Below are 19,054 nucleotides of genomic sequence, written 5' to 3' on the forward strand. Positions count from 1 at the left end.
AGAAAGAAAGAAAGAAAGAAAGAAAGAAAGAAAGAAAGAAAGAAAGAGGTAGAGAAAGAAAGATCATATGATTAAGCGATACTGGGGGTGGGGATGTTGAAATCTGAATTCTTCTCTTGGTGATGGTCATGAGACACAATACTCCAGTGCCCACAGTGACTTGAAACATGGAGGGGGATGTGAGCTCAGGTGTAAAACAGTCAGGAGTGATGGGGATTGTGGCAAATAGAGAACCCTTCTGCAAAGGGAGGCCCAGCTGGTTGGAAGACCAGGAAGGAAAGGGTTGCTAGAAATTGTGTGTGTGTGAGTGTGAGTGCGTGTGCACATATGTGAAATGCGTATGTCACAGCACACACGAAGGGCAGAGGACAACGTTGTGGAGTCAGATCTCTCTCCCTTTATTTACATGAGTTCATGTTGAGCTCAGATCACTGGCTTGATGAGCAAGCACTCCACCCACCGAGCCATCTAGCCAGACCTAAACTCTAACATTTTAATGTAAGATTCCTGTTTTGAAATCTTCCTGGGGAGGCTGAGGGGAAAGCTCAATAAAAGCTATGTCCAACAGCTCACAATTGGCTACTTTCTTGACACCACTCTTGGCTTAGCTTCACGAGGATACTTGAATGTTCCCAACCCACTGTCTTTGTGGGCTGATGACTGGTGCCATTTTCTTTACTGCCCTTGAATATGTTTATATGCCTATGTGGCGGTTTAAATGAAAATGGCCTGATAGGCCCATAGAAACTGGAGGTGTGGCCTTGTTAGAGGAGGTGTGGCCTTGTTGGAGTGGGTGTGGCCTTGTTGGAGGAGGTGTGGCCTTGTTGGAGGAGGTGTGTCTCTGGGAGGCGGGCTTTGAGGGCCCAGCATCTTACTCCTTGTTACCTGCCTATCTGGATGTAGAACTCTCAGCCTCCTCTCCAGCACCATGTCTGCCTGTGTGCTGCCATGCTTCCCTCCATGATGACAATGGACTAAACCTCTGAAACTGTATGCCAGCCCCAGTGAAATGTTTCCTTATAAGAGTTGCCAGTCATGGTGTCTCTTCACAGCAATAGAAACCATGACTAAGACAGCCTGTATACCCAACATTTGGGAGGTAGACACAACAGGATCTTGAGTTTGAAGACAGCCTAGCCTCAAATTTTATCCTGTAAAGAAGTAAAGAAGTTGTTCCAGGCATGATGGCACACACCTTTAATCAAGCATTTGGGAGGCAGAGGCAGGAGGGCTCTGAGTTAGAGGCCAGCCTAGTCAATATAGCAAATTCCATTCCAGCTAGGGTTACATAGTGAGAGCATGCCTCAATCAATCAATCAACCAATCAACCCACCCTACTTGCATTTCTAGTTTCCCATGTTATTCCTCTGAATAAACACACAGTGTCTGCTGTACTTCGTCTACTAAGAAAGACATGAGCTGGGAACCAGAAAGCTAGAGTATCAGAACCTACACAGAACTAACCAGACTGTGCTCTTTTGCTGTCCTTCAGTTGCTTCGGCCCATGGTCAGTCTTATTAGAGTTCTTCTACTATGGAGCACGGGGAAATCCATATAAAGTCACCCAGTTTGGAAACAAAAACAGGATTTTTCTTGTTTCTCTTGTTTCTCACTGCACGGCCTGGTGAGTTACATTTACCTTCACCATTCTTGAAGAATTCATTATCATCTTCTCTGGGGTTCTTATGAGTACTGAAGAGTTTGTTGGGAGTAGGTAGCAGTTTTCTGATTATTATTATTGTTTGTTTGTTTGTTTGTTTTCCTCCCCTAGTTCCTTTTCAGCTACTTTGGCTGCATACATAATAAATCACCCAAAAAGTTAGTGGCTGAAACCATCAATAGTGGTGCTCTGCCTTATTGTTGTGGTGAGCTAGGACTTCCGGAATGACTGCGCTGAATAGGTCTAGCAAAGATATCTGAAGAGGTCACATGCTGGGCTAAGGACTAAAGGCTTCCTAAGACATGTATTAGCCCTGTGTGTTCATGGTATTTCTTTTCTTCCACTTTCCTCTCTGTCTTCCTCTCTATCTCTTCTAGTTATCTCTCTACTCTTCCCAAATGGTCCCCTTTCTAATTTTGTTGTCTAGCCAGGTTGGCCTCAAACTTTCAATCCTCCTGCCTCTACTTCCTCAGTTCTGGGTTTACAGCTGTGGCCCACTATTCTCTGGGGTTTTCCATGTTGTTCTAGTGTAGCTGGGTATCTTATGTGGTGACTCATGATCTGTCAAGGGGGATGAGAGAGAAGAGAAAGGAGGAAGGCTATGGTGTCTTGGAAAACCACTTAAAGTTCCTCCTGTGGATCCACTTCTTGAGGTGATGATGAAATACAGTGAGGCAAGGGAAAAACATAAAGTGCCCTCCATAGTAGGTGTAGGAAGCCAGTGATTTCAGAACTCCTGGGCACTGACTGTGATAGAGAACCCCAAGTGGCCAAGGAGCAGCCTTGAATCATGCAGGTGAACGAATCAGTCATGGAGGAATTAGCTAGTTTGTCCAAAGTTATGACTGTGGTCTTCGGAAGAACAAGGACTAGTAATGGCACATTTTATGAGTTCTGATTTTAAAGGAGTAGTTATTCAGCAAACTGCACACCCCCTTCCATTACAGATTCTCCCCAAGCCCCAAACACGGAGCTGGTGCTCCGTAGGAACTGGTTAAAATAAGGCAGTGTCATCTTTTTAACTCCAGCTTTGCAGTGGTGCTTGCTCTAGGCCTATGAGCAAGGATGACTTTGGGCTTCGACCTTCTGTACGAAAGGCTCCTTTCAAAGTGTGCAGATATATGAATGTGCGTTTTCACCGCTAGGAGAGAGCTTACAGTTGTAATTACCCACTCTGAGCCTGTCTTCTGAAATACACTTAAGACACAGCTGTCTCTAATTGCTTTCCTCCCAGAAAACCATATGCCATAATTGGTTATATGAACTTTTATTACTAAGTTTGTTGTTGTGCTTTTAATAATGTGTGCCGCTCTGTGGAGCTATAATGAGTTATTGACAGTCCTGTAGTGTTCAGAGCATAATGATCTGCCAACACCTTCTTTCTGTCCGTGTGATGTGCTGCATGCCTTGGTTTCCTTTTTTAGGAACGCCATTTTGAGTCCATTCTTTTATCAGATGAAAAGATTTTTCTGGCCACAAGGCAAAAAAGACTTGTCTCTTGGGTTGGATCAGCTCTTGCCTTTGTATTTACAAAGGTGATTGTTTCTGGAAACTAGGAATAGTCTATAGTAGGTAAGGGAGGTATTAATTGATCCTCATTTGTACTGTCAGCGGAATCAGACCAGATAATCAGTGTAAACTGGCAGAAGCATCACCCTTGTTTGCTTCTAAGAAAGAGCCGCCATGAATCATTTCTCACACAAACGGGACTTTCCTGAGTGGCTGTTGTTGGCTGGAAACCTTTATGTGCACCCACTTTGGAATACATCCTGAAATTCCTCTTGGGTGCATTTTGTACTGAGCAGAGCTCCTAAGCAGGCTGTGCACATTCTCACAGCATCCCTCTCTAACACCAAATCAAAACAAACAGAACAGAGAATAGTCTTGCACCCATCCCCACCGGATGTGAAGCACTAAGCCAGACCTTTACAGGTGTCTTACCCTCCTGCTAGCTCATCCAACAATGAACCAGTTTTGGAGGAGATGGGACAGGATAAAGGTTCCAGGAGGGGAGAGAGAACAGGGTCATCTCTAGGATGAGTGTTACATGAAGAGGTGAGAGAGGGTGGTTTCTTTTGTATAGGGGAGCATTTCTAATTTTTTCTCTCTGTCCTCCCCTTGGGAACCCCGTACCAACATAGTCCCTAAAATGCCCCATTTCCTTAGGCACTAGATGTTAGGAACATAAACCAATGTACCAGTATACACAAGGGGTAGATTTATGGGATTCACTGTCATGTCAAATACCCCTTATCTCAAACATCTTATCTTACCAGAAACCTTTTTTTTTTTTTTTTTTTTTTTTTTAACAAGCTGGCCTTGATTCTGCCAGGTTCTCTCATGAAAAGCCCCGTTTTATGGTACTCAGGATCACTCTGAGCAAACTTTCTCCCAAGAGACTAGTCTCTCTTTTTCTTATAATTTATTTTTATTTTATGTTAATTGGCATTTTGCTGCATGTATGTCTGTGTGAGGGTGTCAGAAACCCTGGACCCGGAGTTACAGTTGTGAGCTGCCATGTGGGTGCTGGGAATTGAACCTGGGTCCTCTGGATGAACAGTCAATACTCTTAACTCTGAAGCATCTCTCCAGCCCGTGTCCCCCCCAGAAACAATTCTTTAGTTCAGATTCCCAGCCTGTGCTCTGGCCTGTAGAAGGAACAGAGAGCATAAATGAGTATTTCCCCCTAGACCTGGCTTTGTGTTTTTGGAGCTGCAGTGCAATGAAATGGCAGGTGGCCATTGGAGTGAGCTGACTTTTGTACAGTCGGTGACATTTGCTCCCAGCCCCTCCTCTTAGCTAGTAGAACTATTACTGTGCTTATGCAAATCATTAAATATGCAAATCATTAAATTTTATGCATATGCATAAATGACGGTGACATTTAACTTAGTATATATTTGCTTGACATTCATGGTTTATGGCTCTTGTCTGAGAGTAAAAGCTTAAAATTTATAAACCATATTTTGTTTTTATTTTCCCAAAAATCAAAATGAAACAGAAATCTTGTTAGCTGTTTTAACTCTGTTTTCTCTAGTTAAACTGACTTTGAGCTAGTTCTACCCAGAAAAAGCTCTTAGAAAGTGATGAATTCCTCAGTCTTGACAGACTAGCCAGGCTCAGAATTCTGTCCCACCCTCCCACTTAAGCCAGTGTGCTCATTGCTTTTGATCAAAGATGTCTGTCCTGAGCTTGCTCTAGAAATCTGCCTATCAGTGTGCACAAAGAACTGTGACCAGTCAAATTCAATTGGGCTCAAACTCTCAAAGCGGAGTGGAGGGTTCCTGTCTAATAAAGTACCTCTGTCAGAATCAAATGTTTGCTTGAGTGGGGGAGGGGCCTGGCAGAGGGCTTGGGTTCCCGTGTGCAGTCCGCTCAAACTGACTGGAAAGAAAGATGTGGGCAATAGACCCCTATTTGGAATTTCAGTTTCTGTTGGCACATTTTCTTTTACGGTATTGAGCATTTGTCTGTGAGCAAAAAGACTCGTATGACTTTGTTATTTTCAAAGTCAGAAAACATACCTTCCAGCATAATTACACAAACTGCCTCCACAGACTTAGAAAGATGGTTTGGAAAAATAGAGGGTTCAGATTAAATCCAGTCCAGGATTTTGCTAAACTTAATAATCTCTTGGAATTTGGCTGCTTCCCCAGGCTCTCCCATGATCTTGAACTTCAACAATAAGAGTAAGTGGGTGTAGTTAGCAATCTCCAAAGTGTGTATCCCCACAGGAGTGCTGTGGTTCTCGAAAGACAACTGTGCTCTGGACAACTAAAAACAAAATTATTTGCGTTCATATAAACTCCTAGGTGTTTCTGACCTTTATCACAGACTTGAGCATTGTTAGCAACTGGCTCTGAATAAACACACGTGTCTGTATAGGATGCGTTTCAGTGTCTAAGCTTCTTTATATCAAGAAAGTGGGGTTTAAAGGAGATAGTTTATTTTTGACATTTTTTAAGGAAGTAGTCACATCAAAAGGAAAGGTTGCCTGAAGATAACCAGTGAATTTGAACCTGGCTCCCCAACAAGCTTGTAATGACGTTTTCTGTCCCCTGAGGTGCCGTGAGCTGTTCTTAGAGCACTTGACTTTGAGATGGCAGGCTTTGCATGAACATTGTTCTGTGGAACCCTCAGCAACACTGGTGTGAGCGGTCTACCGCTGACCGCTGACCGCTGAGTGAGGGCTGAGGTGGACGCAGGCGTTCCGATGCCACTAGCAGCCCCTCAGTGTTATGAATGAGTTCACAGAAGTTGAATCTATATTCAGAACAGTAGAACAGACAATTCAGCAAATGGTCTGAAGATTACAATGAAGCAGAAGGTCCTTCTGATCTCACTATGAGTCAGTCTGGCCATTGATGAAAGATTCACTTAACAAAATTTATTGAAATAAACAACCTCCAGTGGAGGGCTCAGAACAGCCAGCCTGCTGCCCCCACATTTCAAAACTAAATACCTCTGCTTCAGCCCACAGCTCACTTAATCTGGGAAAATATGGCCCGGGAAGGCAGAAAGCTCAAGATTGTGGAGAGGTGTTTTTTTGTTTGCATGTTTGTTTTTTTTTTTTTTAGTTTAGCTGTACTCTGCATCACACCACTCCCACAGTGAGGAAAAAGATTTCCTCCTTTTGACTAAAGACCAAACCAAGACACTTCACTGAGGTGGCTTGGGTGTCTGGTCTAGCTTCTATGCACTTTAGTGGGCACAGGGGTCTGGCACGTGATAAATGGCTCTAACCACACTTTGCTTGCCAGGAGGTCATATCAAAAAGCCCACTGTGAAGGATCACTCCACCATCAGCTGCAATGGGAAAATGTGTCATGTTCCCAGTGCCCAGATGTATGTCAGAGGCCACAACTGGCTTAGAGCTCTCTTGAATCTTGCTGAAGAGAGTTGTCTACGATAGTGGGGAGGATCAGGGTTCCTTGAACAGGAGAGGGAGAGTCAGTTCCTGTGAGGCAGGGCCATGACTTCAGAAGAGGGAGCTACAGGTAAGAGGAGAGCCTCCTGTGATGCTCCAAAGGGAAATAATGTTAACATCTGGCCCATGTGGACATCACTGCCAAGAGTGCATGCTGGCTGGTTAGACCATGGTCTCTGCTGCCTCTTGTTTTCCTATCCCCTTCAACCTTAGAGGAAGTGGGCATCGAGAGGGCAAGAGGGGACAGAGAGGTCCCGCCTTGACCCCTTCTCCACCACAGCCTTTGGTGGGGAGAGGCTCCAGTGGTAGGCAGCCTTCAGGGTTTATGGTTCTTATACTAGAACAGACTGGTTAACTGCTGACATGAATCTACGTTTGTGACTGAAATGCCTGGAGGGATTTTTATTATTTGTTAGAGATTTTCATCTCGGTGGCAGGAAAAGGGAGTCTCGTAATGGAGGCTGAACGTGATGTAGGGAAAAGCGGCACAAAAGTGGAACTTGCTGTGGCTTACTGCTTAGTCACACCCTGGCAGCCAGTGTTTAAGGAAGACTAGCGTTCAGCTTCAAAGACAAATTAAAGGATACTTGACTTGAAACATACATGACTTTAAATTTCAACTTTGTCATGTCCTAATAATTTCAAGCACTTATTAGGTGCCAAAAAGGCTGAACAAAAGTGATGCATTGCTAATTGATCAGCTTGATTTAATGATGAAGTTTAAAGGGTAGTTTTTAAGTGTTTTGGTTAAGTCTTTTGTTTGCTTTGAAGATAATTTCAGAAAAGATGACAGGTTGGAGAGAAAAAAAAATTTACGCTTCTATGGACTGGCCTTCTTTTTAGCTGTGAAAGCATTTTATTGTAATCTCCTTTGTTATTTTTTTTCTTCAATATCTACAAATCTGTGTAACCAATTGGTTTCCCATAGTAAGGGGAACAAGGACTATTTCTAACAGGAACTCAATGGCAGGCTCTTTGACCTCCCCACCCCCCAAGGGAGGAGCAGTACTGTTATGCCACAGAGAAGAGCTTTGCAGCTGGGATACAGTTAACAAAATGTAACTAATAAGAAAAATAAAAAAAATATGTAAAACTAATGTAAAGACACTTGGCAAATTAAAAATTACACACACACACACACACACACACACACACACACACACACACCTCTGTAATTGTTTCCAGACATATAGTGAGCACTAAGAGATTCAAATAGGCATTACTGATTTTAATGGGAACGTTTCTAAAGACCCAGCGATGTAGGAAAAATAAAGACTTCTTAAAGATGGTGTAGTTTAAATGTGAACTGAAAAACAAAGTGAATCTGGCTTGTTCTCCTTTTTCCTTCCTTGTCTCTTCTTCCCTCCTCCTTCTTAGTTACTTTTACATTGATGTAACAAAACCCCATGACTAAGGCAGCTTACAGAAGAAAGAGTTTATTGGGGCTTGGAGTTTCAGAGAGTGAGTCTATGACCATCGTGGTGGGGAGCATGGCAGCAGGCAGGCAGGCATGGTGCTGGAGAAGCAGCTGAGCTCTCACTTCCCCCACAAACAGGATGCTGAAAAGTCTATTGGGACTGTTAGGAATTTTTGAAACCTCAAGGTCCTACCCCAGTGAAACACCTTCCCAAGCAGTTCCACCAACTGGGAACCAAACATTCAAACATCTGAGCCTGTGGGATCCATTCTCATTCAAACCACCACACCCCTCAGTCAAAAACCCATGAGGCAGCATTCAGTGAGACAAGACAGCAGCCCAGTTGTCAAGCCAGACAGCTTGGCCCCAGGAGGATGTTAGGAGACCATCCCAGGAAGGATGGGGACCTTTTTGAAGGATGGTGACCTTTGTGAGTGTATTTATTACTCTTTTTGTGGCTATGTCAAGATACCCAGCAAAGGCAGCTTCATAAAGGAAAGGCTGATTTTGGTTCATGATTTAAGAAGGGATACAGTTCGCTATGGTAAAATAGAGATGGCCTCAGGGGAGGGCTAGTCAATACCATAGAGTAGAGCGGGGCTAGGATTGAGTTAAAAAACCTCAGGCCGTGCTCCCGGTGACCCGTTCCCTTCAGGGAGGCTTCACCTCTCAGGATATCCGGCCTCCATAGCGTGGAGCTGGGAGCATTGGCACACACCTGTAATCCCAGCATAGGAGGCAGAGGCAGGCAGTTCTCTGTGCGCTTGAGGCCAGCCTGGTCTATAAATCAAGTCCAGGATAGCCAGGGCTACACAGAGAAACCCTGTCTCAGAAACAAACAAACAAAAACCAAAACAATGGGGTGGACTTAGAAGAATGTATTGAACTATGGTTGACACAGGAATATGTTACACAAGGCTGTAACTTTCAAAGAAATCAGAAACTAGTTTGGGAGATAAAACCATATCACATAAATATTGGTTCAATATTATCCGCATCTCCAAGTTCTTCACAGGTTAATCATGGAATTATAATAGCAACTCTGGGCTGTTTGCCTTCTCCCAGTGCTTTCCATTTTGCTTGGCTCTGCTCCAGTTCCTGCAGAAGAGCTTTGTCATGTTGCCATGTGGTCTGTGCACCCCCCCACCCCAGCACAGCATGGCTATTTCCTTCCTCCCTTTCCATGTTTTCTGGGGTGTTATGTCCTATTACTGTCTACATAGCAAAAGCTCTTTAGTCATAGATGTCTAGAAAAGACCCTGCTTCTATCACTGCTCACCCAGCAGGGCAGAGGCGGCCAATGTCTGTGCCAGCATTTAGAATTTACACTAAACCATCTCCTGTAGGGCCACTGGATGGTCCCAGGATCATTTTCCTCCCTCCCTGCCACACACCTGACAACTCAGCCTGAGCTGGAGGAAGCTTGGCCTAGTGGGTGAGGAGGGATGGCAAGGTTGAAAGTTCAAGGGCTTCCATGTTATGCTGTCCTGAGGCCAAATGTCCAACACAAGGCCTGTGAGCATTTTGCTTTACTTCTGTTAGGCTCCATGTTTTGCCTAATCTGCTAAATGGAGCCTATGTTATTTTGAACATTGAATAGGAGAAAGTAAGTTAATCTTCAAAAGTTAAAAACAGAACTCTAATGTAGTATCAATCCCATTCCTGGTGTACATCCAAAGAAAGTAAAATCAGTATCTCTTAAGAGACTGTGTGTTCATGGAAGCATTATTCAGTTTTGGAAACAACTGTCTCTTGACGGAAGAATAAATAAAACTATATAACACATATATGCAAAGAGTTATGTATATAACTATATGTTACATATAATTATATATGTATATATATAGTGTATGAAATGTAATATTCAGCTTTTTAAGAGAAGGGAGTTCTGCCACTTCATAACTACATAAAATGAACATGGAATACATTATGTTGTATGAAATAAACCAGACACAGAAAGGCGAAACACTATACAAGCTCATAAAAACGAAGTTTCCAAGAGCCGGGAGTCAGGGAACATGGAGGACGTCGTTGAGACTGCGCAGTCTGAGCTCTGCAGGATGCTGATACCTGTTGAATGGCATGATGGCTACAGGTAGCAATGCTGTGTCACAGAGCAGACAGCAAATGTTCTACACACACATGCACACAAACACACACATGTGCTCATGGGCACACACACTCACATGCTCACACACACATGCTCACACACAGCCACTTGAAAGGTGGTGGAAGTTTAGTAGCTTGGGATTATCAGTTTGTGCTTTATGCATAACTTAAAACATTATATTATATAATATGTATTTTTTTGTCAATTTTACTTCAGTAAAGTTGAGCAAACAAAGAAATAAGGAATTTGTCTAGCACCGTGCCTGATACATGAGAGATAAAAGTAGCAGCAATTGTTATTTCCTCACTGTCTGTAACTTAAAGAGACCCCCAACTCCTGCACGCTGGGCCATCCCTAAAAACTGAAAAAGTACCGTATCTGTAATCTTACTGTCCAGCAACGGGAACCGCATGTAAATAGATAACCGTGATAAAGTAAGTTGTTGCTTTATTGGGAGTCTGTATTTCTGTTATATATGTTACCGTTCTCTGGGATCAAACAGGAGTTCCAGAAAAAGTCCAGGTGAGATGCTGTGGGGGTTTTCTGGTCAATGAGATGCTTGCCTATTCCCGTCAGCATAGTGTGTCTGCTAAGCACATCTCTTCACACTTCTCCTCGACCATTTGTGTGACCCCGTGACCATGGAGTAGCAGCTTGAAACTGGAAATGAAGTGAATAAGGTCGGGTGCTGGGGGAGGGGGTCTGAGCTTGACTGGCTAAATCAACAAGTACCCGATTTATGAGATATCAGAGAACATGGCTAGTGATGGCTTCTTTGATTCTGATGATCTATGCCTTGCCTATTAATTGAAACAGTCGTAAGTGACACAATACATTGGAGCAAAGAGAAAATAGATGCTGTATGTAAACCCAGGCTGCTGATCGCGCCACCATCTGGGATCAGCCACTCATAAAAGATGCTGTCTGAGGCAAGCACGCATCTGAATATGTGTGTCAAGTCTCCTCCATCTGCTCTGATTTTGCTTAAGGTAATAACAGCTTTCTTACCCACTCACTTGAATCCGTGCTGATTCTTTTACTATTCACCAAGCAGACATAGTCTTTGTGGTCTGTGGCCAGTGTTTTTGAGTCCCAACAAAAATTAGCCTTAATTGTATCAGAAGAAATTTCCCTTAAGCTGTGTGTTTTATGGCCTGGGCCGGAATCAATAGACCATTTCTCAATGTTTACCGCAGAAATCTTATATTGCCATCTAATATTAAGAAATGGTGTCCAAAGGACATTTGCGTTGCTGAGCACAGATTTTGTGTTATTAAGAGCAAGCAGGCAAGGAGTCTTTCTGAAGCAGGATGCTCTTTCATCTCATATTGTTTTAAATTTTGTTTTGACGTTGATAATTTCGTATTCAAGTTAACTATCTTCTGTATTTTTTGTTCTGAAATTTTAATTATGTTGCCATGCCTCTCAGCTTTGGCATCCCTCTCCAGCTCCTTTTCCTCTGATAAAACATCCATTGCTCAAAGCAAATGAATTGCACCCTGACCTGAGGCAGAAAGTAAATTAACACAGTACCAATATCCTTCAGAGTAGCATGGGAATATCAGAATATCACCCAGATGAAAATTACTGTTGATTAAAAGAGTAACTTTTAAGCTTGAGTGTTGCTCTCAGAAATCACCATGGAAACACAGGCAGTAGCCTTGTTCCCTAGCATAACACAAAGAACTGCACGTGCTCAGTGTGCGGAATTGATCAAATGTGACCCGCGACCCTGACTATTGTGGAGCTGACTACCTGTCACCCTTCCAAGGTGGCTGTCAGTTTTTGCAGTTAAGTGTTCTACAGTGCACAACCTCAGCCAATCTAGCTCTCCAGGAAGCGGGTGAGTTGATAGACATGGACAGTGGGAAGAGGAGGGAAGACCCTGCTGCCTTTCATCCCAGATGCTGTCTACCTGTATGCCCGGAAACCTCGTGTTTTTATGAAGACTCTAAGAGTGACACCCAAACAGACAACATTCACATTTTATCATTGAATTAATAGTGCTCTGGGAGGTGAATGGTTAAGCCAAATGGCACCATATCTATGCTGCTTTCCCTGAAATTACCTATGTTATTTTTTGTGTTATGCATCCCTTTTCCACGTCAGGAGGCTTTCGTTTACAGAGCACTGTGCAACAGCAAAGAGCTGCAGTGTTCCACAGTGCCCCGCAGGGGGCAAACTCCCTGAGTCTCCTAACCAGCTAGTGCGCTTTCTCTGGTAGCTAGTGAGCCAGATCTGTGCAAATATGTAAGGACTGTGCTGTCATCACATGTGCAGCAGAGAAGACGGTTTTGGGCGTGTACAGTAACTGCAATCCAAGAATATTACCACATGGTACTCAAAAAGGAAGATTTCTGTTTCGCTTTACTCGGAAATAGAAAGCCACCATCGCCCAGGCTGGCCCCTGATGACTTATGGTCAGCGACGCTGTGTTTATTGAGAACGTGCAGCGTAGGAAGCGTCGGTCATCTGAGGTGGATTTTGGGTATTGTGGTCTGATAGCAATGCAGGAAGTGAGTGGGTGAATCACTGTATTGGCAATGGCGGCTTTTGTAGCGTTCTCTCTTTCTACCCACAGAAATGAGCTTATCTTACTAGGATGAAATGACACAAAAATTAGATAAAAGAACTACTATGTGCTTTCATCAGTGTGGACCAGGACTAGATTTTATGGTTTTTTTTTTTAAGATTTTATATTTTAATTATGTGTTTGTGTGTCTATCTGTGTGTGAGTGTGTGCACACAAGTGCAGGTGTCCATGGAGGCCAAAGGAGGATGTCGGGTCCCTGGAGCTGGAATCACATGTGGTTGGAGCCGTCTGACACGGGTACTTGTATTGTAAGCAAGTCCTCTGAAAGAACAGTCCATGATCCTAACAACTGAGTAATCTCTTTAGTTCTCAAAAGCTTATTTAAAAAAAATTTTTTTTTCATGCAAAGGTAGAGGTAAAAAAAGTATTTTAGATGAAAACTTCCAGTAAAAATATTGATAGTCCTAAGCAAAATGTCAGCAAATTAACTGCAATATATTTAAAAGATAATCCGTCACAGCCAAGTGCAGCTGTTTGCTCTAGGACTCAAGTGGAGTGTACCACTGAAAAAAACTAAGCAAGGTCATTTACCATATTAAGAGAAGAGGCAGGGAAAACATCAGCAAAATAGCTTAGTGCAGTTAAAAACCATTATGTAGAGCTCAATGTCTGCATATAATATAAAAATCTTGGCAAACTGAATACAAAGAAACTTCATTAATCTGATAAAGATTGTCAGCAAACCATCTTTGGTAAAAACACAAAACTTAATAGTGAAACACTGAAAGCCCTTTTCCCTTTAATGGTGGGAACAAGACAAATGTGTATAGCATTTGCCATTTTTACCAGTGTTGGAATGGAAGTCCCAGCTGGACTTATAAGTGAAGAAAAAGCAATGAAACTGTCAGGGCTTGGGAGAGGGCTCAGGAAAGAGTTTGCCTTAGCAGCACAAGAATTGGACACCAGATCCCTAGAACCAATGTAAAGCCATGATGCTGTGGGTTCTGCCTGTGAATCCAGCACTCAGGAGTCAGAGATAGGGAATCCCAGGGGGAGCTGGCTAGCGAGACCTGCAGAGTTCCATGGTCCATGTTCAGCGAGGACCTTGCCTCAGTAAAGTGGAGAGCAGTCAAGGGAGAACACTGGATGTCAACCTCTGGCCTCTATATGCATGTGTACTTGCATAAGCATGTTCTCACACACATGTGGACACATGCACATAGACCACACACACGTGGAGGCTGTGGTTCAGTGGTAGGGTGCTTGCTTTGCATGTATCAAGCCCTAGGTTCAATTCCCGGTATTAGGAGAAAGGCGGAACAAAAAAGCAGAATGAAGGAAAAGTGTGGGGCTGGGAAAGCTTCCCAGTGATGACAAAGAAACTTTGAACATGTAATTAAGTTACAAACACTAAAGTCGTGGTAGACTGATTGAATATGCACAGAGTGGGTTATCCCATCTGATATCCTACACAGTATTGATTCAAGGACCCGTAAGGGCATAAGGCCAATATGAACCAAGCCAAGATGGTTCTTTATACCAGCAAAGAAACCAAATAGGGTAGCAGCGTAACAGATGCCATTCACAAATACAGTAGCATTTCCATTAGCATCTGAAAGACATAAAATGTTCCTTCCATGAAAACAATAAAAATCACTGAAAAAAGTGAAGAAAACATAAATATCTTTATTATATATAAATCTGGGAATTAAAATTTTAATTTATTTTTTTACCCCAGAAATTATCAAGAGGAAAATGAAATTTTAAAAAGAAGCCAGTCATAAAATTATAATTTTCAATATCATAAAAGTATCAAATTCTCTGATGAAATTATAATACATTATAAAAACTGATTCAATAAATGCAAAAATAATTTTATATCTGTATAATGTTATATAGACAGTAAACCACTTCAACCTGAGTTATAGATTCAGCAAAATCCCAGTAGGGTTCTTCACACATATATGAATTGAAAGCTGGTTTTTAATTTTATGAGGAACTGCAAAAGGCAAAGAATATTCTTTGTAAGACATATGTAAGAATATGTAGGCTTTTCTTGAAAAAAGAAAAACCTAGGGGCTAGAGAGATGGCTCCGTGGTTAAGAGCACTGGTTCATCTTCCAAAGGACCAGGGTTCAATTCCCAGCACCCACATGGCAGCTCCTCTCACATGGCAACTATCTCTAACTCCAAGATCTGAAACCCTCACATATATAATGCACATAATTAAAAATAAAATAAGTTATTAAACAAGAACAAGGTTACATAGTGAGACCTTATCTTTAAAAAGAAAAAAGAACAAAGAAACACCTAGAGACTTTGCTTCTAGATATCAAAGACCTGTTAGCAGAGTTACAGAAGTGAAAATAATCTGGTTTTATACAAAGTCGATAAAGTGAAGGATCAGAAATTGAAGACTGCACATATGGTGTCACCACTAATGATAAATGTGACACAAAAGTTCAGTAGGAGAGAAAGGCACCGTTTTACTAAATTTTGCTGGGGGGTGGAGAATTAAAACACTTTTACTGTACATTAACCTCAATTCAAGCAGGCTTGCAGGTCCATGTTGGAAAGATGCAATAATAAAGGAGTTACATGGAAACTGAGTAGTCTTCTACTGGGTTCCCTAGTAATGGGAACAGGGCTGTCTCTGAATGAACTCAGTGGCTGGCTCTCTGCTCACCTCCCTCTGTGGAGAGCAGACTTGCCAGGTCACAGAGGAAGACAATGCAGCCAGTCCTGATGAGACCTGATAAGCTAGGGTCAGATAGAAGGGGAGGAGGACCTCCCCTACCAGAAGACTAGGGTAAGGGCATAGGGGGAGAAGAGGGAGGGAGGGGGCCACAGCCAGGATACAAACTGAATAAATTGTAACAAATGATAATAATAATGATAATAAATAAAAAGAAAAAATTGAAGAAAAAAAAAAAGAAATCCAATATAAGGTTTGACACAGAGAGAAGAAGGCTTGAAAGAATTTGACGTGACTTTTGTTTTGAGAGGGATACTTGAGCAGCTTAAGGCCCGTATAAGACCAGAACTGATAGAAATGGATTGGTCCAAATGACTGCCTCGTTTCCTCAAGCTACTATGACTTTGAATCATCTCTCTCCTACATTCTCCCAACGTGTGCCACACTGAAGCTCTTCTGTAAGTATTGCTTTAATCAGAGAGTTACTAGATTACCATTTTCGATGAACTTATTAGTGTCCAAACCTAAACGGTTGCTAGGTTTTTCTGTTTGTTTTGGTTTGTTTGCAATAGAGTTGTTTCTTTGATATAGGTTAAGTTCAGTCATTGGAGTTTTGTTAGTATCGTAGTTAGTATCATAGCAAGACACTTCCATTTTTACATGACGTGATTCTTAGGAGTTGTGTGTGTGTGTGTGTGTGTGTGTGAGTGTTATTTCATAATTTAAAGAACTGTTTACACTTGAACCAAAATGTGCTACAACTGAATGTAGTTCAGGTCATATGTAAGCTAGGCGATGAGCTTAAACACAACTCTGGTTCAGACCCTCTTCATGGTTCGAGTCCCGTGTGTCCAGGACACCCTGTGACTATCCTCTGTGACCTGCTATCTAGTCCCTTCTTTGTCCTTCCCCTTAAGTGTGCACATGAAGACGTGTGCACTCTTCTGTGAAAAACAGACTAGAGAAGCCCCAAATCACTTTGTTCTTGTGTAATATATTGGCATCTTATTTAGCACCGTGTTGTTTAGCCAGATAGAGAACGCGGGGTAAGATTTAAACTTCATTACTATCTATGACTATCTCTTTTCAGCATTTGGAGCCATGCTGATATTTAGAAGATTAGCTGTAGAAGCAGGACTGGATTATAAGTGGAGAATGGACTAGCACAAAATAAGAGATAAATAACTTCAGACTATTATCTCATTATAAAAATACGATGTGCCTTGTTATAGAATTTTTGGAAACTTTATAGTATACACACACACACACACACACACACACACACACACACACACACATACACACACACGATATTGAAATCTGTGATTTTCATGCCTAGAGATAACCAGCTCCTCTGTTTTGCTTTATTTTCTTCCCTCTGTGTATATACATGTGTGGGGGCAGGCATTTGCACGTTAGGGTTTATGTTAATTATCTCATAGCAAAACAAGAACACATTTTTAAAAAGGACTGAGTCTAGATGATCAAGAGGGAGGCAGCCAGGCATCGGTTTAATGCAGACTTCAGCAGAAGGAAGGATTTTGTTTGGAGCCTGGCTAGAGGCGACAAATTGTGGCCGTCTGGTTTTAATCCGCTTTACCAAGTAATCCAAGAAACTCACCTTCTCCCCGCTCTCCCCTTTGCATTCTGTTTGGCAGACAGAGATGCGCCCTGGCATGGCTACCAAAACAAACGAGTCCTTCTTAAGTCTGCTTGTAATTAATAACTCCCGGCAGAGGCCGAGTCTTCCGCAGCCTTGGAATCCTGCCTAATTTCCTCTAAGATAAGTAGATGCATCGGCCTGATAAGGCTTCCCCTCCGAACATCTGCCTGACAGGCTGCATCTGTAATAAGGGGTGAGATGATTAAAATCTGAAATGGCTGTGGCTTTCTCAGGTGTCACAACATCGCTGATATTTATTACTTCCCCTGCACCCCTAGGCCAAATGTATCCCCAAAGAAGAGACGACTCAAAAAGGCTCAAGCTGAGGTCATTTTTTTTCTGGTTTGGGTAACATCTGTTCTCTACATTCTTTAGCATATAAGCTTACTGTAAAGGGTGGATTTCTCAAAATCAAGTTGGTGGTGCTCTTCTGGGGAAACCATCATGCCACCAGTGAACGCACACTTACTAAATTCCTTCCTGAGAACACACGGGGGCACCTCCACCATGGGGTTTCCATGAGCCGCTTGCCTGAGATGGAATCAGGCCTCTATTCTGTGGGTGGTAACCCTCCCCAAAGTTTCAAAGGGAATACTTCCTTAAGTCCTCTTTGATTTCACTTCTCTGACAAAGGGCTTCCCAGCCTTCGCACTATTAATATCCGGAAAGGGAAGACCTATGGGGGCTGCCTTGTCATGTGTGTTGCCTTGTACGTTCCGGGATGCTTTCTAATTTCCCTGGCCTCTGTTTGCTGGGCTCCAGAGGAACCCTTCTCCCTCAGCTTCCTACAGTCAAAAGTATCGCTAGACAGACATTTGCCAGAGGTTCACTGGGGTGGAAGGTATTTTATACTTCCCTGTCCAAGAATGATATTCACAAGTCAGTAGTAACAGTACAACAAATAGATCTCGGCTGACAGTATATAGTTGGAAACCCAGTAGGAACTACTCAACAAATGACTCAGAAGGCCCATGCGGAGAACAGTTGATTAAATACATTTTGATTCAACCAAACTGAACGTGAAAGAGGCTTATGGTTTTGACATGGGCGAGTCCGGTTGTTGGGGAAGCACGGGGACATTGCTTGCTTGCAGAGGCCTTCGTCCTGGCGGCTCAGCGCTGCTTCTGACATTGCTGTGTTCTCACCAGGCCCAAGCCCAGCCCAGGATAAGCACAGTTCACTTCTACTCTGTGTATGTGAAACAACCAGTTTGACATCTAGGCAGCAGAAGGGAGCTGCCATACAATTTAATTAAGCCAAAGTAATTATTGTGGGAGTGTATTTAATCACGAAAAAAAAAAAAAAAAAAGGTATGGTGAATTTAGATCGTGGGGAAAGTAGGAAGCTTTAGTATTTGGTGTCAAATATCCTGACCAGGAAGCTACAGGTTGGGTTGGAAGGAAAAGTGAGGCAGTCTCTTGTGGAAACCAAAATCCAGAGATGTGCAAATCTCTTACATTAAAATGGCTTTGTATTTGCATATGACCTACATATCCTCTCTGAAGCAATGTAACTGCTTCATACATAATGATGTTTTACTACTTAGGGAATACTAACAAAATGTGTGTTCAGTGTGGGTCTTTTTTTTTTTTTGTCAGTTTTTTCTTTTCATAATTTATTTATTTAATCACTTTACAACCTGATCAAAGCCCCCTCCCTCCTCTTCCCAGCCTCCTTCCCCTTCTCTGAGTACCAAGCCACCCTGGCACATCAAGTCCCAGCAGGTCTAAGCACATCCTCTCCCACTGAGGCCAGACAAGGCAGCCCAGCTGGGAGAAAGGGATCCAAAGGCAGGCATCAGAGCCAGAGACAGTGCCCACATGAAAAACAAGCTGCACATCTGCTACGTATGTGTAGGGGCCTAGGTCCAGCCCATGCAGGCTTTTTGGTTGGTAGTTCAGTCTCTGTGAACCCGTAGGTCTTCTTGTGGTGTCCTTGACCCTTCGGGCTCCCTCTATCCTTCCTCCCAGTCTTCCACAAAACTCCCTGAGCTCCGTTTATTGTTTGGCTATAGGTCCCTGCATCTGTTTCCGTCAGCTGCTGGTGAAG

The 19,054-nt window shown here is 42.7% G+C and overlaps 1 protein-coding gene across 2 annotated transcripts in view; it reads left to right on the forward strand.

Annotated features, from left to right (window-relative positions):
• Positions 1-19,054, forward strand: part of Ankrd44 (ankyrin repeat domain 44) — a 267,140-nt gene that overhangs the window by 194,316 nt on the left and 53,770 nt on the right. The gene's annotated exons all lie outside the window — the stretch shown is intronic.

This window comes from Psammomys obesus, unplaced genomic scaffold, assembly GCF_907164565.1.
Source record: "Psammomys obesus unplaced genomic scaffold, mPsaObe1.curated_primary_1811, whole genome shotgun sequence".
In the NCBI taxonomy this organism is placed as follows: domain Eukaryota; kingdom Metazoa; phylum Chordata; class Mammalia; order Rodentia; family Muridae; genus Psammomys; species Psammomys obesus.